This window comes from Pleurodeles waltl, chromosome 8 (assembly GCF_031143425.1).
Source record: "Pleurodeles waltl isolate 20211129_DDA chromosome 8, aPleWal1.hap1.20221129, whole genome shotgun sequence".
Lineage (NCBI taxonomy): Eukaryota > Metazoa > Chordata > Amphibia > Caudata > Salamandridae > Pleurodeles > Pleurodeles waltl.
The window spans coordinates 806,135,666-806,161,392 of record NC_090447.1 but is presented as its reverse complement, the minus strand read 5'-3'; the positions used below and the strand labels follow the sequence as shown (position 1 = coordinate 806,161,392).

At 45.1% G+C, this 25,727-nt stretch overlaps 1 protein-coding gene across 1 annotated transcript in view; it reads right to left on the bottom strand.

Moving 5' to 3' along the window:
• NALCN (sodium leak channel, non-selective) overlaps positions 1-25,727 on the bottom strand; it is a 2,264,872-nt gene that overhangs the window by 1,183,349 nt on the left and 1,055,796 nt on the right. The window lies entirely within an intron of this gene.

Genomic DNA, 25,727 nt, shown 5'->3' with positions numbered 1-25,727 from the left:
TGCAGGAACAACAAGGGCTAGAAACTTCCCCTTTGGAGGATGGATGTCCCACGTCGTGAAGAGTTGTGCAGAAGTGTTTCCTGAAGAAAGACCACAAACAAGCCTTGCTAGCTGCAAGTCGTGTGGTTAGGGTTTTTGGATTCTGCTGTGGCCCAGGAGGGACCAGGATGTCGCCAATTGTGTCAGGGGACAGAGGGGGCGCCCAGCAATACAAGGAGCCCTCTCAGAAGCAGGCAGCACCCACAGAAGTGCCGGAACAGGCACTACGAAGTGGAGTGAAATGGTGCTCACCCGAAGTTGCACAAAGGGGTCCCACGTCGCCGGAGGACAACTCAGGAGGTCGTGCAATGCAGGTTAGAGTGCTGTGGACCCAGGCTTGGCTGTGCACAAAGGATTCCCTCGGAAAGTGCACAGGAGCCGGAGTAGCTTCAAAAGTCGCGGTTCCCAGCAATGCAGTCTGGCGTGGGGAGGCAAGGACTTACCTCCACCAAACTTGGACTAAAGAGTCACTGGACTGTGGGAGTCACTTGGACAGAGTTGCTGGATTCAAGGGACCTCACTAGTCATGCTGAGAGGAGACCCAGGGGACCGGTGATGCAGTTCTTTGGTGCCTGCGGTTGCAGGGGGAGGATTCCGTCGACCCACGGGAGATTTCTTCAGAGCTTCTAGTGCAGAGAGGAGGCAGACTACCCCCACAGCATGCACCACCAGGAAAGCAGTCGAGAAGGCGGCAGGATCAGCGTTACAGAGTTGCAGTAGTCGTCTTCGCTACTTTGTTGCAGTTTTGCAGGGTCCCAGCGTGGTCAGCAGTCGATTCCTTGGCAGAAGGTGAAGAGAGAGATGCAGAGGAACTCTGATGAGCTCTTACATTCGTTATCTAAGGAAATCCCCAAAGCAGAGACCCTAAATAGCCAGAAAAGAGGGTTTGGCTACTTAGGAGAGAAGATAGGCTAGCAACACCTGAAGGAGCCTATCAGAAGGAGTCTCTGACGTCACCTGCTGGCCCTGGCCACTCAGAGCAGTCCAGTGTGCCAGCAGCACCTCTGTTTCCAAGATGGCAGAGGTCTGGAGCAAGCTGGAGGAGCTCTGGGCACCTCCCAGGGGAGGTGCAGGTCAGGGGAGTGGTCACTCCCCTTTCCTTTGTCCAGTTTCACGCCAGAGCAGGGCTGAGGGGTCCCTGAACCGGTGTAGACTGGCTTATGCAGAAATGGGCACCATGTGTGCCCATGAAAGCATTTCCAGAGGCTGGGGGAGGCTACTCCTCCCCTGCCTTAACACCATTTTCCAAAGGGAGAGGGTGTAACACCCTCTCTCTGAGGAAGTCCTTTGTTCTGCCTTCCTGGGCCAAGCCTGGCTGGACCCCAGGAGGGCAGAAACCTGTCTGAGGGGTTGGTAGCAGCTGCAGTGAAACCCCTGAAAAGGCAGTTTGGCAGTACCCGGGTCTGTGCTAGAGACCCGTGGGATCATGGGATTGTGCCAACAATGCCAGGATGGCATAGAGGGGGGAATTCCATGATCTTAGACATGTTACATGGCCATATTCGGAGTTACCATTGTGAAGCTACACATAGGTAGTGACCTATATGTAGTGCACACGTGTAATGGTGTCCCCGCACTCACAAAGTCCGGGGAATTGGCCCTGAACAATGTGGGGGCACCTTGGCTAGTGCCAGGGTGCCCACACACTAAGTAACTTAGCACCCAACCTTTACCAGGTAAAGGTTAGACATATAGGTGACTTATAAGTTACTTAAGTGCAGTGTAAAATGGCAGTGAAATAATGTGGACGTTATTTCACTCAGGCTGCAGTGGAAGGCCTGTGTAAGAATTGTCAGAGCTCCCTATGGGTGGCAAAAGAAATGCTGCAGCCCATAGGGATCTCCTGGAACCCCAATACCCTGGATACCTCAGTACCATATACTAGGGAATTATAAGGGTGTTCCAGTATGCCAATGTAAATTGGTAAAATTGGTCACTAGCCTGTTAGTGACAATTTGAAAGAAATGAGAGAGCATAACCACTGAGGTTCTGAATAGCAGAGCCTCAGTGAGACAGTTAGTCATAACACAGGTAACACATACAGGGCACACTTATGAGCACTGGGGCCCTGGCTGGCAGGGTCCCAGTGACACATACAACTAAAACAACATATATACAGTGAAATATGGGGGTAACATGCCAGGCAAGATGGTACTTTCCTACACAACCCCCCCCCAAACGAAGGACAATAAGACTAGCCATGACCTGATGAGTCTTCATTGTCTAAGTGGAAATATCTGGAGAGTCCATCTGCATTGGAGTGGGTACTCCCAGGTCTATGTTCCACTGTATAGTCCATTCCCTGTAGGGATATGGACCACCTCAACAATTTAGGATTTTCACCTTTCATTTGTTTTAGCCAAAGTAGAGGTTTGTGGTCTGTCTGAACAATGAAGTGAGTGCCAAACAGGTATGGCCTCAACTTCTTCAGTGCCCAGACCACAGCAAAGGCCTCCCTCTCTATGGCAGACCAACGCTTTTCTCTAGGGGTCAACCTCCTGCTGATAAAAGCAACAGGTTGATCCTGGCCCTCAGAATTAAGTTGTGAAAGGACCGCCCCTACCCCTAATTCAGATGCATCAGTTTGGACAATTAATTTTTTGGAGTAACAGGGGCTTTTCAGGACAGGTGCAGAGCACATGGCCTGCTTCAGCTCCTCAAAAGCTTTCTGACAGCTAGCTGTCCACAATACCTTTTTAGGCATTTTCTTAGAGGTGAGGTCATTAAGAGGGGCTGCAATGGAGCCATAGTTCTTTATGAACCTCCTGTAATACCCAGTGAGGCCTAAGAAGGCTCTCACCTGGGTCTGAGTTGTAGGGGGAACCCAATCTATAATAGTTTGGATTTTCCCCTGAAGTGGTGCAATCTGTTCTCCACCTACCAGGTGTCCCAGATAAACCACCTTCCCCTGCCCTATCTGGCACTTTGAAGCCTTGATAGTGAGGCCTGCCTTTTGCAAGGCCTCCAAAACTTTCCATAGGTGGACCAGGTGATCATCCCAGCTGGAGCTAAAGACAGCTATATCATCTAGATATGCTGCCCTATAAGCTTCCAGCCCTTGCAGGACTGTATTCACCAACCTCTGAAAAGTGGCAGGTGCATTTTTCAATCCAAAAGGCATTACTGTGAATTGGTAATGGCCTCCAATGGTTGAAAATGCAGTTTTTGCTTTTGCATCTTCTGATAATTTGATCTGCCAATACCCTGCAGTCAAGTCAAAAGTGCTTAGATACTTGGCAGATGCCAGTGTATCTATTAGCTCATCTGCCCTGGGTATAGGGTGAGCATCAGTTTTGGTTACTTGGTTGAGACCTCTATAGTCTACACAAAACCGCATTTCCTTCTTTCCATCCTTGGAATGAGGTTTTGGTACAAGTACCACAGGAGAGGCCCATGGACTTTCAGAGTGCTCAACCACTCCCAGTTCAAGCATTTTCTGCACCTCTTGCTTTATGCAGTCTCTGACATGGTCAGGCTGCCTATAGATCTTACTTTTGACAGGCAAGCTGTCTCCAGTATCTATAATGTGCTCACACCAAGAAGTGGTACCTGGCACAGTAGAGAAGAGTTCAGAAAACTGACCCAGGAGATTTATGCAGTGGTCTTTCTGCTCAGCAGTAAGACAATCTGCCAAAACTACACCTTCCACTAGAGCATCTTGTTCTGTGGAAGAGAAGAGATCAGGGAGAGGGTCACTCTCTTCTTCCTGTCCCTCATCAGTTGCCATGAGCAGGATGAGATCAGCCCTGTCATAGTAGGGTTTCAGGCGATTGACATGGAGCACCCTAAGGGTACTCCTGGCAGTGCCTAAGTCAACTAAGTAGGTGACTTCACCCTTCTTTTCAACAATTATGTGGGGTCCACTCCATTTATCTTGGAGTGCTCTTGGGGCCACAGGCTCCAAGACCCACACTTTCTGCCCTGGTTGGTACTGAACCAAAACAGCCTTCTGGTCATGCCATTGCTTTTGGAGCTCTTGGCTGGCCTGAAGGTTTTTACTGGCCTTTTTCATGTACTCAGCCATCCTTGATCTGAGGCCAAGTACATAGTCCACTATGTCTTGCTTTGGAGCTTTTAAAGGTTGTTCCCAACCCTCCTTAACAAGTGTTAGAGGACCTCTCACAGGGTGTCCAAATAAGAGTTCAAAGGGGCTGAAGCCCACTCCTTTTTGGGGTACCTCCCTGTAAGCAAAAAGGAGGCAAGGTAACAGGATATCCCATCTCCTGCGGAGTTTTTCAGGGAGTCCCATAATCATGCCTTAGAGAGTTTTGTTAAATCTCTCCACCAGTCCATTTGTTTGTGGATGATAGGGTGTGGTGAACTTGTATGTAACACCACACTCCTTCCACATGGCCTTTAAGTAAGCAGACATGAAATTGCTTCCCCTGTCTGATACCACCTCTTTTGGGAAGCCCACCCTGGAAAAGATTCCCAGGAGGGCCTTTGCCAATGCAGGAGCTGTAGTGGTCCTTAGAGGAATTTCTTCAGGATATCTGGTGGCATGGTCCACTACCACCAAAATAAACCTATTGCCTGAAGCAGTAGGAGGGTCAAGGGGGCCAACTATGTCAACCTCTACCCTTTCAAAGGGAACCCCAACCACAGGCAGTGGAATAAGGGGTGCCTTTGGAGTGCCACCTGTTTTGCCACTGGCTTGACAGGTTTCACAGGACTTACAAAATTCCTTTGTGTCCTCTGACATTCTAGGCCAATGAAACAAGGGAACAAGCCTGTCCCAAGTTTTCATTTGCTCTAAATGTCCAGCTAAGGGAATGTCGTGGGCTAGAGTTAGGAGGAACTTTCTGTACTCCTGAGGAATCACCAATTTCCTGGCAGTTCCAGGTTTTGGATCCCTTGCTTCAGTGTACAAGAGGTTGTCCTCCCAGTAAACTCTGCGAGAGTCACTGACATCCCCATTTGCTTGTTTGCCAGCTTGCTGCCTTAGACCCTCTAGTGTGAGACAGGTATGCTGTGCCACACTCAGCTCCTCCCTGGCAGGCCCCCCTTCACCCAAAAGCTCAGCAGTGTCTGCTTCCAGCTCATCTGGTGTAGGTTCTGCACAGGGTGGAAATTCTTCTTCCTCAGAAGTAGAATCCACTGTAGAGGGAGGGATAGTAGGTAGTGATTTACTTCTACTAGCCCTAGCTTTAGGGAGCACTTGGTCCATTGTTCCAGGATCCAAGTCACCCTGTCCTTTTTGCTTTTTGGCCTGAGCCCTGGTTAAAGCAAAAATATGCTCTGGAATGCCCAGCATTGCTGCATGGGCCTCCAACTCCACATCTGACCATCCTCCTGGGGTGGGCAAGGGTGGCAGGGGGTGTCCCTGGGGGCATGGGAGGGCACCTCTGGGCTCCTTCCGAGCCCACAGGTCCCTTAACGCCTGCCCTGACCAGGCGTTAAAAAATGACGCTAAAGCGGCTGGACGTCATTTTTTGGACCCGCCCACTCCCGGGCGTCATTTTTGCCCGGGAGTGTAAATACGGCGCACATGCCTCGGAGTCATTTTTTAGATGGGAACGCCTACCTTGCATATCATTAACGCAAGGAAGGTGTCCACGCAAAAAAATGACGCAAACTCCTAGATCTTTGGCGCTAGACGGGTCTAACGCCAAAGTATAAATATGGAGTTAGTTTTGTGTTGGATTTGCGTAAAAAAAAAATGACGCAAATCCGGCGCAGACAGAGTATAAATATGCCCCTTAGTGTTATGGGCAGACACATGGCTGCATGTAAATAAAGGGCTTGTCAGCAATTTCACAATGACATGAGGGACAGTTTCACAAAACATGCCCCATGTCATGATTGGGTTAGGTGTGATGGTATGTCACAAACATGTGTAGTAAATGTAGGCTTCATTACTGGTGACTGTGGCAAACTGCACAATTATAAAGCAGCTGATACATCAGGCTAGACATTGGTAAGTTTGTGCAATGACAATGTGAGCATGTGCACCTGCAATGAACATTTTTATATTTTTGTACAGTGGCATCATTGCTTATCTGACACATGTTTGAAAGCAGTTTCTCCAGCAAACTTATGATACTTTAAGTGGACATGGGCTGGTGGATCAGAGTCCTTAGTCCTTCACAAATGTGCATGTAGGCCAGTCTGTGGTTGTCATTGTGAATTTCTATGCCCAACTGTACTGTTAGCAACAGACAGGAATGTGTTTACACTGGTGAGAGAGTTGTTCATACCACAGACAACATTTGTGTGTCCTTAGTCCTGCCTAGAGGAGAATACGGAAGGCAACATCACATAGATATTGTGGTGTCCCATTTTGGGCAGACAATTTCCATTTAAAAAACTTACCCTTTTGGGAGAAGGAAACCAATTATAGCTCTCTACTGCAGTGGCTCAGAGATGTAGCCGGGTCTATGTGTTTACTCATGCTGTTGGAACCCTTTGTTATGAAGTGAACTACAAGTGTATAAGTCAAAAAGGCATACATGATATGGGAGCTGAGATGGCGGATAACTAAACTTTTTGCAAATGTTGTGTGATGCACATTGATGTCCAATTGTATTCTCACAGATACACTATAACAGTTGTATCTTTTGTTTTGCATTAACTGGGCAAACCGAAGGTGACAGTAACCACATCGGCGGGGATGAAGGGATGAAGCTGGCTATTGGGTATCGGGTGTGGACACCACAGACACTGAGGGACCCAGTGGCACAGAGGGTGAGGGGACTGGCCAGGAGGCCACGAGTGATTCAACATCTTCCTCGGAGGCCTCCAATGAAGACCAGTCCCTAGTGCGGGCAGACCCTGGAGAGACTGTGACACCTGCATATTTGTCTGCCCCTCACATTCCAATCTCCACCCTCCCTTTTTCTCCCCCCCTACTTGGTCATAGCTGTACCCCTAAAAGAGGCTGCGTCACCTTCGTTGCAGGCATCTCGGCCCCTGCCCCGGTGTCCCAGGCTGCACTCACTGAGGAGGCTGTTGATCTTTTAAGGACTATCGCTCTAGGCCAGACTGCACTATTGAATGCTACCTAGGGGCTGGCTGGCCAGAACACCCAGATGCTGGCTTACCTGGTTGGCATTCACGGTGCCCTCTCTGGCCTACAGAAGTCATTCCAGGGTCCGGCCTCCTCACTGGCCAAAGCCTCCCATCCACCCCAACATAATGTCCTGACTTCTACCCCTTCCCAAACCCATATCCCTTAACCAAGTACTGTCCAAAGCACACACAAACATATAGACACACAACACCCACAAGCATCACATCCCAACACAAACACATCAAAAAACATAAGCACAGACACACACATGTAGATACCACACACACCACCACCACACACACAGACACAACAGTCACCATTACAGCAATACCCACACATACAACAAGCACACCCACAGTCATCACACCCACCACAATACATGCATGCACCAGCATACCCACAGACACAATACCCACCACTACAGCAACACCCACACACTTCTCAGGCACACCCCAGTCAACACATCCACCACCACACATGCATGCATTAGCACACCCACAGACACCACAGCAACAAACACCACAACCACGACAGACACATCAACACACACACATACTCAACACAAACACCCACACTCACCCACCCAAAAGGCAATCAGTAAAAGAGGCAAATCTAAAGATACAGCACATACACCAGACCCTCAAGCACCCATACCATAAATAGACACATACATAACAGCCACAGCCACTCCCTCTACCTCCCAACCCGGACTCCCTCTCAACCACCTTACCCAGTTTCCCAAAGAAACCTTATTTGTGCCTTGGCCCTGACCCCCTCCAAATCCCAAAGCACCCCTTCCAAATCCCAAAGCACCCCTACCACATCCCAAACCACCCCTACCAAACCCACCTCTCCTAAACCCACACCTGCCAAACTCACCCTTCCCAAACTAAAGCCCCCCCAACTACTAACATAATTGAGGTACCTGCTTTCTGCTCCTTAGATGCCCCTTCCAGAGGAGGTTTATTTTAGCAGTGACATTAGGAGGCAAGTTGTGGGCAAACACCCATGCAGTGGACTAATGGCCTAGTGCCTTTGTTCGTTTATTTGTTATTTTCTTGATTTTATTTATGAAAGAGGTATCTCAGTTATATAAATAATTTTTATTTAGCAAATACCTTTGTCCTGACCTTATTTTGTGATTGTTAGTAATCGATTGCTGATGATGATCTTTCTGTTGTGTGTGCCATGCACTTGCTCTCATTTGTGACAGTGACAAACAGGTTGTATATTTTTGTTTGTTTTTTAAAGTGCATACATTGGTATTGTACATTTTTTATGGACATATTAATTTTGGTGCAAGAATTCATGTTGTTACTGGACACCTACACCAAACCTATATGTGTTACTGTTTTTCTGAGTGGAGAATATATGTGTGTTTATTTTGACATGATGTGTCAATAATATGCACATTTGTAATACACAGATGACCTGGCACTTTACAGTTGATCTTATGTTTGTGATATATTGCCCACACCAAGGGGACATGAGACCTTCATACATCTCCGACATGTTTGTAGGTCACCAGTGAGTATTGTGTTACATTTTGTGTACACCCACCTATAGCATGTTGTAGTGTAATCATTTGGGGATATTCTTGCACACACCTTTATGCACACATTTCTAATTGTGATTGAGACTTTTTGTGTAGGTGTCCATTGCCATGTAGGCAGTGCGTACAAAATTGGTGGGTGCTATTTATATCTCAAGGTTTCTGATATGTTTTCGGGCTTCTACATTACACAATTCAGCACTGTGCAACAGTATGGTGGTGTTTACACAAAATATTGAGCTATGAACAAGTCCAGTGTTAATATGTACCTACAACCCCAAGGGTAACAGGAATATCCATGACTTACCTTCTCTTCTGTCGACGACAGGGTTGATTTCCATCTAGGACCTGGCCCAGGAGCAACAGGAGAACTGGCAGCAGCAGGTTCTTGGTGACAAACAATGTGGAAAGCGTTCAAACTATGAGTTTTGTGTTTCAACAGCTCCCAATCCGCCAATTTAGGTGTGGAGGTTTAGCCGCCACAGTTGCGTTGGCAGGCCTGCACATCTTGATTGGCTCGGCGGTAAAAGGGGTTGCCGTCCCGCCGCCAGCCACTTTTACCCATGCCACCGTCGAAGTGGGAGAAGATTCTTGGCTGTGACAGCAGACTGTCGGTGGTCTTTCACCTATGCTTCTACTGACATCTAAATAAGGCAGACCACCATGGCGACAGGTGGGTGTCCCTTTGAAAAGTCGACCGCAGGACTGTTACTGCCAACATCTAAATCAGGCCCTTAAGTTGATTGTTGATTGTTTGTAGCTGAAACAGTATTACTTGGGACCATGTAATATACAGTGTTTGGGTTTTGCTTGCTTGTTTTTTTCTTTTCTTTTCTGTTTACTTTGGTAGGTGTTGTTTTTCTTTTTGTAAAACTTTACATGTGTATCTCTGTATACCCTGTACTTAATCCATTACATTAAGTATGAACATCCCTAAACCCACTCACGTTTCCCGGTGGATCTACACCAAAGAAGTGCTAAGCCCTGACATCTAGTCACCACCCCCTTCTACAGTTAATCTCTGCACTTATACTGCCCACTGGCGACTTCTGAAGTGACCCCCACACTGGTAGGGGTGTTGCCCCCCAAAAGCCTTTGTATTGTCTTCCTTAACGTCAATGGACTGACACACTGCATTAAAAGAAAAAAGACCCTTGCATACCTAGCCACCAAAGTGCCTGATATTGTCCTCCTCCAGGACACCAATTTATTTGCCACCAATTCAGACAAGTTGAGGAGAGACTGGGTTGGTAGAGTAGTTAGTAGCAGCCTCCTTGGTCGGACTTTTGACTCCTCACGGGCTGCATCATGTACTTCTTCACCAAAAAGTGTGGGATGGTGGTCCTCTTTCAGAAATCACTATGGTACACTATACACAAGACCTGGACAGTCCAGAAGGGCAGCTACGTCTATGTGAAGGTAGAGACCATGAACACCACAATGGTAGTGGGCTCCATTAATTCCCCTAATAATGACAGAACAGCCTTTTTTCACACCTGTCAGGACTGTTAACAGGCTCTGGTCATCCTAAAATTGTGGTGGGTGAGGACTAGGTCTTGGCCTGGAACCCATATATAGATAGTACTGGTTTATTGGAGAAATTCAATATTAAACATAGGGCAATATTACAAGACCATCTGAAAGATCATGGCTTAGTGGGCCCTTGGTGCCTACTACACCGAGAGATAAGGATTATACAATCCTCTCTTAACTACATGGTACCTGTTCTAGAATTGACTACTATTTTATTGATGGGTGGAATACTGGACCATGCATTGTTGGTCCTAGAACTGGCACTGAGTCATGTTACCCCACTGCCAAATGTTGGCGTCTGAACATGTTCAACTACAAAATCCAGGAAGACAAAAATAACTATACTGAGCACTTCTGATATTACGTAGACATTGTCAGCCATTTGATTGCTTCTTCACAGAGTCTTTGGGAAGCTGAGAAGGCAGTTGTAAGAAACTGGGTTACTGGTTGAGGGGAGTGAAACCCTACTCAAGCAGGAACCATAATCCCTATCAGGGCGAGGAACAAACAAACCTCAAATTAACTTGTGCTCAGCCCTCTGGTAGCTTGGCACAGAACAGTCAGGCTTAACTTAGATGCAATGTGTAAAGTATTTATGCAGCACTTCAAACAGTAATAAAGTGAAAACACAACATCAGAAAAATCCCAAAACAATTCAGAAAACTTGAGTTAAATAAATCAAGATCGGAATGACAAAAAACAATCAGTATAATTGGAGATATGCAATTTTAAAAGTTTAAGTAAAATTAACACCAAAAATCACAAAATGCGAACTGCGAATATCTGGTCAGACTATGCTGAGAGAAAGGGTCTTATTATGGGTTTGGCAGTCAGCAAAGCCAACTGCCAGATCCGTGATAAGGAGACCATCGTCGAGATGGCGGTCTCCCCACCGGCCCTAATAACACTTTCCAACTGGGCTGACGGGCTGGAAACCAGAGTTCCCACCCGTCAGTCTGGTGGGAAAGGTACAACAGCATTATTGCCTGTTTATAATAGAGCCGGCGGCAATGCTACTGCATGTAGGGAAGACCAGCACTCTCGGCATGTGCACTGTCTGCAGAGCAGACAGTTTGCACTTTCAAGGTTGCTGGGCGGGGGGTCCTGCACTGCCCATGTCATGGGCATGGACAGTGCCAGGGCCCTCTGTGGCCTCCTGCACTTGTTCTCTGCCAGCCTTTTCATGGCAGCTGTACTGCCATGAAAAAGCTGGTGGAGAACAAGGTTGTAATCAGCAGGGCGGTGCTGACTTCAAGGCCGCCATGGCTGATTACAACCTGCACCTCTGTTATACCATCAGGATGGCGGTAGGTTGGCGGGTCTGCATGCCAACCTCATAATGTGGCAGTCGGACCGCCACAACTGTGGGGGACCTACCGCCGCCACGAGTCTGGTGGTCGGTTGACCGCCAGACTCGTAATAAGGCCCAAAGTCACAAGTTCAGACTGACCGTGATGGAGCAGAGGCAAGCTATAGAAATCCAGTTAGGCTTGCTGATGAAGAGTACCCTAAATCCTGGTTGTGGAGTTTTGCGGAGTCTCCTGCTGAGCATGCATTGTGGAGTGACAATTCCTAGGAGCTGTGAAGATGTAGTGAGAGGTATTGTATTGACATCTAGGATACTGTTACAGAGGGGCTTGTGATGCAAAAGTCTGCTCTGAGCTGCGTTGCACATTGACTGGTTCCGAGGAAGCTGCAGGGCTTGTGCTGCGGAGTTCTGCATCTTCATCGGGGATGCCATCGAGAAGGGACTTGCAATGCGAAGGCCTGAGTGGAGGATGTGTTGTGCAGTGGAGGTTCCTGGAAGACTGCAGGCGGTTAAGTGAAGTACTTGCATCAGAAAAAAAGACCACACAGGAAAGGCGATAAGTTGGTTCCACTCGGGCTGCTCCAAGCAGCAGAGGAGATGTGTTGGGTCTGCAGGATCCACAGTGGTGGCTGACAGAGCACCTTCAGGCCCACTTCCAAGGTAGAGGACTGGGATAGCACCACTTGGTAGGGTAGCACTCACAGAAGGGCATGGTCAAGCTGCTGGGCTCAAGGTTGTTGGAGCCTTCTGCCCCTCAGGCTCTAGTCAGAAGGCACAAAGATCAACTGTCAACTATACATAGCCATGTGGCCCAAGATCAGGCAGCAGGCACAATAGGTTAGGACAAGAAAATGTCAACTTTCTAAAATTGGGATCTTCAGAATTGTGATTAAAACTTTACCGTTAAAGAGGGCTTTTAATTACAATTCTTTAGACATCAAACTCAATCTGCCTACCTGTTCCAAATGGAAGTTACAGCTTATTAAATATAATATGGTAACTCCCATGTTATCCTATGGAAGAGGTAGGCTTTGCAGTAGTGAAAAACAAATGTAGGAACTTTTCTCTACTAGGACACGTAAAACTTAAAAGCACATGTCCTACTTTTTAAATAAACTGCACCCTGCCCTCTGGGCTATTTAGGCCCTACCCTATGGGTTCCTTCCTCGTAAATGAGGCCCTCAGTATTTACCAAAAGGGCCTTGCAAAATTAAATAGCAGCCTTAGAATGCAACATTAGACTTTTGAATCAGCAACACACGACTAAACACACCCCATCTCCTCAGATGGCTCAAAACAGCAAAAACTGATCCTAATACACACTTCACCATTCAGGCAGAATATGCGCTACTTCAATTAAGTGGAGAAGTATCCTTTTTCCTTTTGTGCTATCCCCATCCCCTGCTTTTGTTTTCCCCTGCTATCATGCACCTACATATATAGCTGTTGTTATGACTTTATTACCATTGACATCATAGTCTAGTCTAGAGTTTTGAGCATCTTGCAATTATCAAATATTAAAGAATGATTCTACAAAACCCAAAGTAATAAGTACTTTGTCTTTGCACCAATAATTATGATACTTTCTCATCACATGCATCAAAACTAAAAAAAAATTTAAATGCATGCTCTAAGTACACCTACTGGCTAGAAAGTGCCCATCATGGTCAATTAAAAGTATGAGCATTGGTAATTTTATTGGAGACATATTGCTGGCATATTCAAACAGAGGCTTGTTTGTATGGCATGTGATTGCAATGACACATTTAAAAATAACCAACACACCAATTTGCAAAGGCCAGACCTAATGGCATTGCCAATTCCTGTTTACCCTGAAATATAAGGGAAGCTATATAGCTATATATATATATATATATATATATTTATTTATATATATATATATATATATATATTTATATGCCATAAAGTGATCCCAGTATTACCCAGCTTCTTCCACCTCTCGGGGTCGGTGCAGGTCACGGCCACCGGCAGCCGTTATTTTATAACAAAGAAAATGCCACTTCTCACAGGCATTAAGAAGACCACACTCCAAAGTTTTAGATGCAAAGTAACATTTAATGGTGACGCGTTTCGATCAACAGGTCTTCCTCATAGCCTATGACGTTACTTTGCATCTAAAACTTTGGAGTGCTGTCTTCTTAATGCCTGTGAGGAGTGGCATTTTCTTTGTTACATACATATATATGCTATAAAATGACAGAAAAAGAAAATTACGCAATGTTGTGTCAAATAACCTTTTTTATAACAGTACTAATTATGGAATCGGGAGATGACAGAGAAATATGGGGAACCAAATCATCGCAGAGGCAGAGGAGCACGTGGAGGTGCCAGTGGAACAAACAAGCCAAAATTAGAGCAAAGAAACATAAACTCGCCCATGAAAACAAGAACAAGGGACAAACAGTCAACCCATTTGTGAGAAAAGGCCTTTTTTGTCATGGTTATCCCCCACTTTTTGCCTGGTATTTGATGTGATCTCAAAGTTGTTGTGCCCAGGGCACCTGCTAACCAGCTCTCTGGGCCACATCTCTTTCCCAAAACTGTTGTGATGCATTGGCACAGGTGGAAACACCTTTAGCTGCTACTTTAAGCCCCTAGTGAATGGTACTTAGGTACCTAGGGTATGGGGTACTAAGGGTAGGCCCCTGAGGGCAGAAGCACAGGTTGTGCCACCCTCTATGGCCATGCATCCAGATGCACCTAACACTGCCATTGCAGGCTGAGTGTCCTGGTGCAATCCTAAAATGCAAACTCGGCTTGCCACACAGCCTGTGTGCCCTGTCCACTATACACTGCATGAAATATAGTTGTCACTTCTTTGGCAGGCCTTCCAGCCCTAAGGCAGGGTGGACTATACTGTGTGTGTGGGCATAGATGCATGAGTAATATACCCCTACTGTACCCTTGCAATACCTAGGACATAGTAAGTGAACAGAGCAGCTATTTTAAATGCATGTGCTGTACACTGGTCAGTACGAGTTTCCCATCTACATGATGGCCACTCCTAACTCTGGGTTGTTTGGTATCAAACAACTCAGACTGATAAACCCAAACCGATACCAGTATTGGATTTATTGTAAAATTTACCCAGATCCACCTAAGAAGTTACCCCTGCAAAGCTAACTAACACTGGCATGGTTGCTGGCCAGTCACAACCAGCCTACCACCACCAGACAAAATTCTGGTGACCCGGGGTGAGAGTTTCAGCTCTCTGGGTCCCAGAACAAAGGCCTTCCTGGGTGGAGGTGTCACAACTCCCTCCTCAGGAATGAGCACTAACTTGTTAGTGAGCTTCAAAGAGCTTACCACCCTTGAAACTTAACCACCAAGCCTTCTGCTAGCAGCCGATGGCTGCCCCCATTACAAACCCCCACTTATGGCAGGAGCAATGGAGGGAAAACACACAAAGGACAGCAGGGGTGGTCAGCCCCAGCTTGCACACCCCTAAGGAGTTGCATGGGAGGTGACCCCTCTATTTCATTTTCCTACACCTTGCATGGAAGGAAAATAGCCAGTTAGGTGTAGGGTAGTGAACTCTGCCCACAGGAAGTGGTCACTTAGTGGGTATAGCCACCCTAAGGTAGATGACCCATTAGTCACTACTAGGTACTCCCCTAAATGCACACTGAATACAGTATTTAGTTGGTACTCCTATAGCCGATATTCACATTCCAAAGACACAAGAAGACCAGCAACAAAGAAGATCCAAGGCTCGAGAACTGAACTCCAGCTGCACCAAGAAAAAGGTGCCAAACCCTGCCTGCTGCACCCAGGACTTGATAATCACTGCTGAGGGGTTGCTCGGATATCAAATGGACTCTACAAAACCCCAGAGGACCTCCACACTTCTGAAAATCGTCAAAGATCTCCCTTCTGAGTGAAGGCATCACTCTCTTGCAACTAAGACCAAAAGACCAGTGAAGTCAAGTTCACTGACTGGCTGCTGGCCAAGGAACTGGATTTCGCAACCTGACCAAACTTTACCCCATGGACTGTGAGGACAAAATCTGAAAGTGTGCCAAATTTGGTGGCACTGTGACCTCCAGTGGCCAAACGTCAATGTCAGACAGAGAGAAGGACAATCCGCTCCGGACTGAAAAAAGAGCAGGAGGAAACCCCAGTCGAGGGACTTCTGAAAACACCAGGACCTCCCACCAGATTACCCTAGCTGACCTGCAAGCTACCCTCAAAGTGACCTACCAGTTGCTTCCAAGGGCACCTTTGCACACAGCTCCTGGCTCACCGACTCTCTCAGCACCTTGCCACCATGTGACCTGCACCGAAGATTCAGCTGTGTTCTAAGGGTCCCCCGCACCTCAACACTGCAAGGTGACCCACCGGACTCACCTTGAAGTCCACCTGTGCAGTGCTTTTCCAAGTGGACCAGTATTAGAACAACAATGGGCCACCCTCATTCAACTCACTTGCATATTAAATGTATATCTTTATGTGTTTTAAATGATTTAAATAAAAATGGATAGATCTCTAGCCCGTAAACCTATTCATCCATTAAGCGTCTAAAGCTTAAAGTCCATTAAGAACATACATTATTCAAATGTATTCCTATGAATTAACTACTTTTGGACAACTGGTATATTTTTTACTTTATCTTGTGGTTTTAACTAGTATGTGAGTCGTATTGCATGAGGATATTTGAGTTTGAATGAGGTGTACATGGAGGTATGTTGTTATATTTTTTGCGATTTTTTGATGAGGGGAGTCATAAATTGTATTTCTATGCATGAATAGTTTTTATAATGTTTAGAAAGTAATTATTTGTAATGATGAAATAACAAACTAATCAATAATTTTGAGATTTCAATAAAGTAGATATCTTACTATTTACATTAGGGCTCGAGACGTATCCATTTTTAGTTAAATCATTTAAAACACATGAAGATAATATGCAAGTGAGTTGAATGAGGATGGCCAATTGTTGATCTAATACTGATTTATTCCCTGGAGGGGCCACTATAGTTGGTCAGGGACCCTCGTGTTCCCATATGGTCTATTCCAAGTGGACCCCCGCAGTGGCCTTGCACCAGCCCCAATGACTTTCTGCAGCTGCTCCTGCCAAAATCGTAAGCTGCCTGAACGTCTCTAGCTGGCCCACAGGGCCCACCAACAACCTCGACCTATCTGCAAAAGGAGACATTGGTAAACACATTGCCTGATTTTATATGCCTTTTTAAAGTATTTCTCCTTTGATTCCTATGGTGTGTTGTTACACACAGAACTGAGACATTTTCTAAACTTTTCAAAGTTCATAACTCAAAAAGTACTTACCCGATTTTGATGATCTTGGGCTTAAAATTTTTATAGAAATCTGAAGCATTTTTGTACATTGGTCGCAAATTATTTTTTGGAGTGTGTCTCTTGCTTAATTGATACTTTGAGAACAACAAATGCTTTGCACTTCTCCAAGATTAGCCTAACTGCTCAATCAAGCTACCATAAAAATTAGGGCATTAGGTGGCCTAGTTTTTACCCCTGTGATCCAAAGTGTGGTTGCCTGAACTCCCTGCCCACTGTGCCGAGCTTTGAACAGAACGTAGAGAACCAGCCTCCTACACGAATGAATGTGATAAATCTTTCAGAACGAGGATTTCATTTAATTTTTGTAATTGGGATTGTCCTTCTGACCCACTGCCAGGATGAATTTTGCACAATTTAGAATAGACTTGTTTCTATTTATGCGCAAACTCAAACTTAAGAAGTGGCTCACCACACAAATCAAATCAGATTTACAACTGAAGAAAATTCCCACCTTTAGCAGTTTTTGTATAAGCGGTATTGAGGTATTACACACTTTGACCCAGTTAGAGGAACTAGGAGAGCGACACAAGAACCCAATAATGAATCTGATTGATTCTGGCATTTATGGTGGAGCAAGTGACACCAGTCATTTCAAACTGAAATCTAACAAGTGCATTGTGCGGCATTGGAACTGTTTAAAAAAGCAGTTTTGATTGGACTAATAAAATTAAGATCCCATAATTACAACACCTAGTCATCACAACTTCACACGTTGTCAATGGGAGGCCTTAATCAAATTAAGGAATGACTCCACCATTGTCACCAGGGAATCTGACAAGGGGGGAAACAAAGTGGTGCTATTAAAAAATAAGTACTTGGTGGAAGATCTTATACAGCTTAAAGATCCTGCGTGGTATGAAGAATCTAACTTTCAGGCAATGCATAATGCTAATGAAAGGTGTATCGAAATGCTTTCTGAATGGAGCGATCAGGGTCTTTTAGAATGGGAAGAGCATTCATTTAAAAAATGTTATCATCTAAGAACATCGTTCATGTATCTTTTATCCAAACTTCATAAAAAATTATATTGATCTTCTAGGGAGACTAAAAGTATCAGCAAAAGGCTCCTTAACTGAGAACCCTTCTAAATTTAAGGATTATTTTCTGAGATCTTTTGAGACATCCTTGCCTCCCTATTTAAAGGATACTACCTATTTCCTTATTATAATTGATGACATAGTGAGGGAGGATGACTACCTAACTGTGACATTGGATGTGGCTAATCTTTAGACTATCATATAACATGAGCTGTGGATTGTGGCAGTCAGGCATTTCTTAAGGGAAAAATCTCTTTCCCTACTTTTACATTCCGAAATGCTAATAGATATGATTTGTTTCTGTCTCACCACCAACTATTTTCTTTTTGATAATAGACTCTACAGATAAATCCAAGGGACAGCGATGGGCACCTGCTTCGGACCCAGCTCTGCAAATATTTTTGTGGGCTGTTGGGAGGAGCAGGTGTTCAATAGTATCCCGACATTTGAGGATCAGGTAATTCTATGGACTAGATTCATCAATGACATTTTTGTAATTTGGAAGGGTGATGTTGCTTCTGCTGAAGCATTTGTTAAGGAAATTGATCGAAATCGGTTACCAGCCAAATGGACCGACACAAGATTTACTTTTTGACAGTAGAGGTATATGTGGAGAATGAAAATAATTAACACTAGAGTATTGTAAGAGTACAGCAGGTAATGGTTTACTGTTTGCCTCTAGCTCACATTCTAAAAACCTTGTTCACAGTATCCCTTATGGGGAATTTCTTAGAACCAAGAGAATATGCAGTAATCCCTCTGACGCTGAACATAAAAAACAGATCATACTTTATAGATTGAAGGAAAGGGAATATAGTGAGAAAGTTATCAAGCAGACTATGGAGTGGGTGGATTCTTTTGCACAGATTCAAGTTGCTTATATCAAAGAGATTGCCCTCAGGGACTGAGGACACAGTCAGGTTTATCGCAACCTTTCCCACCAAGCACCATAGATTCGTAAGATATTTCACAGGTTCTGGGACATACTTAGAATTGATGAACACATATCCATGTAGGGAGCCTGGAAGATATTCGGCCAAGAATGTAACATGCACTTTCTGTCTCCCTCCCAGCGACTCCTGCATTGCCTCCAGCTTCCAGATAACGCCACTGGCTCCATCCTATCCGTCTTCAAAAAGAAACCTCCGGACTTCTGCTGGCAACTTCCTCAGGATCATCTTTCTTCTTCAACAGCCTCTCGCTTTATCGCTGTGGTCCAAGACTTTTGTTCCGTCTCCTTGGCTTTGGCAATAGTTGGTCTGATTTTCCCATTGTTTTATGACTCCATTTGACTAGCTCGCTCAAGAAAAGAGGGCTGCTTGCAGTCAAGGGTATACTCTATGGTTGAGGGTTCCTTCTGATTGGCCTATCCTAGTTCCTGTTTTTGCTCCCATTGGACAGCCTGTTGCTATTCCTCTTGGGAGCTGTAGTTCTTGACTGCTGCTATCTAAAATAAAGTAAGAAAAGAACGCATAATAGAGCCTCCGGTCTTGACATAAAATTTCCTTTTATATAACATTTGGCCTTCTGTGTTATTTATTCAGTTTAAGTTTCCTTCCTATTACTCTGAGAATTTGGTTTGTTTTCAGAAGCTGAGTTTTGTTTTATCTAATATTGTGTCTGTCTTATGTCTTTATTCAGGTATTATCTCATCTTGAACCACTAGGAAGCATAGTTGACTTATACAGTGAGATAGCTCAGAATAATTGGTGGTAGGACTCAATTGTGATCTTGGTGTTTGTTTAATAACTGTCAACATGCATTACAGACATGGTTTCATTGGACGTCAGGTGTATTATTGGGGGCTTGTAATATTGTTGCCCACAGGGGCAAGGCATGATATTATGATTATGAGGACTTGGTATGATAGGTCTTGTAACCTTTGCCCCCTATTATTTTCCAATATTAGCATTATGATATATGTAATCTGGATATGCATTAGAGACATTGTTTCATTGAAAGTCAGAACTTCTCTAATATATCATACGTTTGGGGGCTTGCTATACTTTTACCAACTTGGGTAGGACAGGACACTATGTATGACAGGGCCCTTTACCATTTATTCAATCAGAATTATGGTGTATGTAGCTAACCATGTATCACCAGGTGTAGTACATTACCAGGGTTACAATTTAGGACTTGATGTATGAATTTGTTTTTGTCCCACATGGGTGTGCTGAGCTTTCTCTCCACAACTGAGAAAGTGGTTGTTAAGATGGCATTTGCATTCCTATGCCAGGTAATGAGAAAGCGGTTGAACCAGATGCACAGGTTATTTGACACCACATTGAGTAATATTTTTTTTTCCGGTCATTTCACAGCAATGCCTTCTTTGAGGCACTAATTGTTTGGGGTCTGCAGCTTATCATTTGCTACTTGGATCTATTATAAATCACCAGATGTAATACACTACCAGGGTTATAATTTAGTCCTTGTTTTTGGTCCACGTGGGCAAGCTGAACTCTCTCCGTTCTAACTGGGAAATAATCTGTGTATTCCACACACTCCAAGATGGTGCTTATAATCCTTTATCAGGCAATGAGCAAATGGCTGGACTGTACATGCAAGTTATTTAACATTGTAGTGTGCAGTATTTGTTTTTCAGTCATTGAATTCAACAGTAACGCTTGCTTTGATGCATTGCATTTTTGTTGGTTAAGCTGCCATATATTTCATCTAACAAGGTAAACATTACTGTATATTGACTTTGCACATACTTCTACCATATACAGCTTGACTCAATTAACATGTTTATAATCAAAAATTGTTTGCTTATTATTGCATACTACTGCAATTATTTGGTGGATTTTTGGTGATACTGCCAATGTGTTTTTTGTAATGCAAGTCTTTTTTCACTTTTAATTGTTTTGCACTTAAAAATGGTTGCCTCCACTATGAACACTGACTGTGATCAAGACTACAGCCGAAATGCCATGGCGAAGCTACGCTAATAAACTTGCCATGCGCAATATGCACATTGGTGTCCATGCCTTTCCTTCGATGTAAGGATGCTTTGCATATTATTTTGGGCTGCCCGCACCCTGCATGGACCACCGTGTACAGCGTCTTCCATTGCAGCCGGACATGCTTGTTGTTGATATATCTATATATATATTCACTGAAAAAAACAAAGGTTGCAGGGACATTGTAGTTAGGTTCTGAATCTACTCGTACAAAAGCATAGAAATTCAGCAGTAATAGTTAGAGTATTTCTAAGTAACCAGTACTTGCGCCCTAAGGTAACTATAACTCGCGCCTCCCTGCTCCAAATACAAAGTTGCCCCGGGTAGGTGGTGGTCCCTGGGGCTGGGGGGCCGCGGACCTCCCCCGCATGCATTTAAATCAAAGCCCTGGGGATGTGGTGGTCCATGGCGTGCGGGGAGCCACGGTCCCCCCCACATATTTTAAATGGATGCCCCGGGGAGGTGGTGGTCCCCGGGGCAAGGGTGGCCATGAGTCCCCCCATGTATATTAAAATGAAAGCCCCAGGGAGGTGGTGGCCCACAGGGCATGGGGCAGCTCCCCTGCAAATATTAAATTGAAAGCCTCAGAGAGGTGGTGGTCATTGGGGCTGTGGGTGGTCGGGGAGGCCCTCCACACAAAAATAGCATTACCCCCGGGACCTGGCCCACCCAGGGCCCTATAAAAAACAGGTGAGGGAGCCCATGCATGCTTTTTTTTAAATTCTTGCCGCAAATTCACTGTAAAAAAATAATTTTAAAATGCTTTTTTGCTCTGGAACCCCTCCCCCACTCCTACAAGTGCTAAGGGGTCAGGGTGTCTCTACCCTGGCCCCTATTATTTTTTTTTATTGGGACTTGGCTGAAGCTGAATCCCAAGATAGCTGCCAACATTTCCTGGATTAAAGTGTTGGCAGCCAATCAGAGCTGTGCATTTCCCTGCTCGAGCTCTTCTTGTTCATAAATACTCGGAAATGGGCCTGTTGTACCCCAGTTTGAAAAGTTGTGTGGGTCTAAGGAGTTTTCCATTCTTTTGTGTTTTACCATCTCAAATGAGGAGTCAGTAACTTTTCAATGGTTTGTGACCAGAATTCGCCATTAATATCTGGTACAGATTCAGTATTTGGAATGGATGCCCATAACATGCCCCTTCCAAACAACTAATCAGTATCCAATTGCAATGCCATTTTAAGAGTCAGTACAAAATTAACAACTTCTAAATTAAGTTTTGAACATGGTCAAAACAATTTTTGGGCTTGCAAACTCCGAATCAGAGTGTTTCAACCGTAAGAATGTTTTGTACATCTGGCCGTAGGATTGGTGACCGTGTCAAAGGTGTTTATCTTAATGAGCTTATTTTTCTTATGAATCCAGGTGTAGGTTTGCTGCGTGAATTTTATGATAAATTACATTGTTTTATACATGTATGTGTTTTTTAATCCATTAAAATGGCCGCCTGTCCTGGAAATAAATGGAATGTGACTTCCATTCGGTTTTATCTATATAGGTCTTGCTTTTGTCACGAAAATGGTTTAAAACTAAAATTAGACTGCCAGCAGCGTGTAGGTAAAATTCCAGTTTTCTTGTCATGAATTTCAGCAGCACAACACATAAGGGGGCATATTTATACTCTGTTTGCGCTGAATGTGCGTCAAAATATTTGACGCACAATCGACGCAAACCCTGCCCCATATTTATACTTTGACGTCCGACCCCGCGGGCGTCAAAATTCCACCATGTGCGTAATTTTTTGGAAGGGGGAACCAGCCTTGCGTTAATTATATGCAAGGTAGGCGTTCCCTTCCAAAAAATGACTTTAAGGCCTGTGCCCCTTATTTATACTCTGACGTCATTTTGACGCACAGGAGGGGGCAGGCCTTAAAAAACGGCGCACAGCCTGATGGGTGCCGTTTTTTAACGCCAGGGTCAGGGCAGGCGTTAAGGGACCTGTGGGTTCGGAAGGAGCCCAGAGGTGCCCTCCCCTGCCCCCAGGGACACCCCCTGCCAACCTTGCCCACCCCAGGAGGACACCCAAGGATGGAGGGACCCATCCCAGGGAAGTAAAGGTAAGTTCAGGTAAGTATTTTTTTCAAATCTTTTTTGTGGCGTGGGGGGCCTGATTTGGGCCCCCCTACATGCCACTATGCCCACTGACCATGCCCAGAGGACGTAAGTCCCCTGGGCATGGCCATTGGGCAAGGGGGCATGACTCCTGTCTTTGCTAAGAAAGGAGTCATGTCAATGGTGGTTGGGTGTCAAAAAAAATGGCGCAAATCCGGTTTGAGGCCTGAATTTTGCCTCAGACCTGACTTGCACCGTTTTTTGACGCACAACCCCCATTTTCCCATACGCCGGCGCTGCCTGGTGTGAGTCATTTTTTTTTACGCACACCAGTCCGCAGCGCCGGCTAACATCATTCCATTAATAAGGTGCCCGCATGGCGCGTTGGAATGGCGTTAGCCGGCGGTAAAATTTTTGACACACAACTGAGTTGGCGCAGTTGTGCGTCAAAAAGTATAAATATGGGCCAAGATGTCTGCCATAAGTTGTATGTGATTTCGTAATTATAATTGAGTATTTCTGAAACAACTACAATTAGAGACAGGTTTATGTACAAAGGACAATTATTAGAAGATTCCATGTTTTATAAAAAAGATTTAGACCTATATTTATACTTTTTTAGCACCGCATTTGCGCTGCCTTTTGACGCAAAAGCGGAGCAAACTTACAAAATACTGTTGTATTTTGTAAGTGTGTGACGCTTTTGCGTCACAAAATTACGCAAATGTGGCACTAAAAAATATAAATATGGGCCTTAGTATCTCCAAATGTACATTTGGAAGTTTGCAAGTCACTCTGGACTCCTGCTGAGGTTGATGTGCTTCAGCTTACTTTGTTCATGCTGGAGCAGGGATATGACATTCCGCCTTGTGAGGAGGTAGCACCCATGGCTCCTTCGCTATGGCGGTGGCGCAGCACCCCTGAAGCTGCAAACTGAAAAATAAAAACATAATAAACATTGGTTGTTTTCAAGGGTGGGGGCATGGGGGATGATGGGGATGGAGAGGGAGTGGTGTGAACTCCCCTTAGTGCGCACTTGTGTTTGGCTGGCCGTCTCAGGATGGTCAAACACACGTGTGCACTGAGCTGTCTCCAACACAGCGCTGAGTAGCTGGGTTGGAGAGAGGAGGCTCAGGCTCCCAGTCTGCCTGGGAGCGCAAAGCCAGGGTGCTCAGGTCAATCTTAATGCTGCTGTCATGCTGCTAGCATCATGACAGCAGCGTTACGATTGGCCACAGGGCAGGCTGGGACAATGCGTAGACATTTATAGTCTGTGCAGCAGATGAGGTCTGAGAATTTTTTCTTCCCTTCTCCAGGTGTAGATTAAGTTGCATCTTTTGCAGCCGGAGGAAGGGGCAGGGCCAGAGAGCCCCTTTAACAACTTGGACGCGCTCCCGCCTTGCGGGAAGCGCATCAATTGCAGCCGGAGGAAGGGGCAGGGCCAGAAATCCCCTTTAACAACTTGGACGCGCTGCCGCCTCGCGGGAAGTGCATCATTTACAGCCAGAGGAAGGGGCAGAGCCAGAGAGCCCCTTTAGCAACTTGGACGTGCTCCAGCCAAGCGGGACGCGCGCAGGCGGCCCACAGGCAAAGCCCGGGCCAAGGGCAGGCCCGTCGTTCGCCCGTCATCGCCTGGAAGAGGCTGGGCTGGGCCTCCCCCCCGATATTTTCTCTGCAACTGTTGGATTTGGAGGCATGTGGCTGTCAGGTTTTTAGGCAGGTACTTTTATCAGATTTTTTGGTGTGGGGCGATTAATTTTGTACTATTATAGGCAACCCTGCTAAATAGACTTTTTGCATTGTGAGAAGGCCATTTTTATTTTCATTCTTGTACAGCTATAGCTTTATAGAGACTGTCTTATTTGTGCTAGTTCTTTCAACCTTAACTATTAGTAAGGAGCGCTTTAGAGCATCATTGGTTGAACACTTTTAGGATTAAATAATTAGTAAGTATGGGCAAAAGGAAATAACTCAGTGCAAAAGATACTATCTCTCAGAAAGATCATTCTTCAATATTAAAATTTTTCTCAGGAGCTATGGGGGCTATTGATAAACAGATTACTAATGTTGAGGAAAAGATATTAATTCAGAAGGGCCCGTTGGGATCTTCTAATAATCTCCTCCCGCCAGCATTAGCCTCTCCAAAATCGACCAAGTCCTTGGAAAGTGGAATCCAAACTAAAGGTCCAAATGGATGTATCCAATATATAAATGAATCTATCTCAGATGCTGACGAGCACTCACCCTCACCTAACCGTATAAGGAAGCCTAAGCTAGTTAGGAAGGGTAGAGGTTCCAGTCAAGAGCCACCTGACAAAACTAGATACAGCACTTCTGGAGTTCAACCCATGGAATCCAAGGAACAAGCACAAATCGCTTGTGAGAACATAAAATCTGTTCAGAAGCATGAACAATCTTTAGCGAAAGTGAAAACTAATTCTATTAACGCCCTGGAAAATCTAGTAAGGTCATCTTTTGACCTAATGATAAAACGTTTAACCCAAGTGGAGGAAACTGTGGAGCTATTGCTCAACTTAATGAAGGCACAGTCCTCAAGCTCAACAGCTGCAATTACCCAACATTGTGGCGACTCAGACCCAACTGGTAATTTTGATTCCCCCCAAAGAGCGTCAACAGCCATTAATTACTCTCCAGACTACCAAAAGACATGTAGATTCCTGCATGCCTTCAACTAGCATTTGAAGTCCCCAACATCTAAAAGTGAACATAAACAGACGGGAATTACCGAACAGATTGAAATCTTCTCTGGATCTTTCTCCAACATTAAGAGATACATTAGATCTTCCTCCCACGGTAACTCCCTATGTGATAGTTCTCCCAAATGTTCCCACCCTATCCGAGAATAATAGGGAAACATGGACAGCTTTGA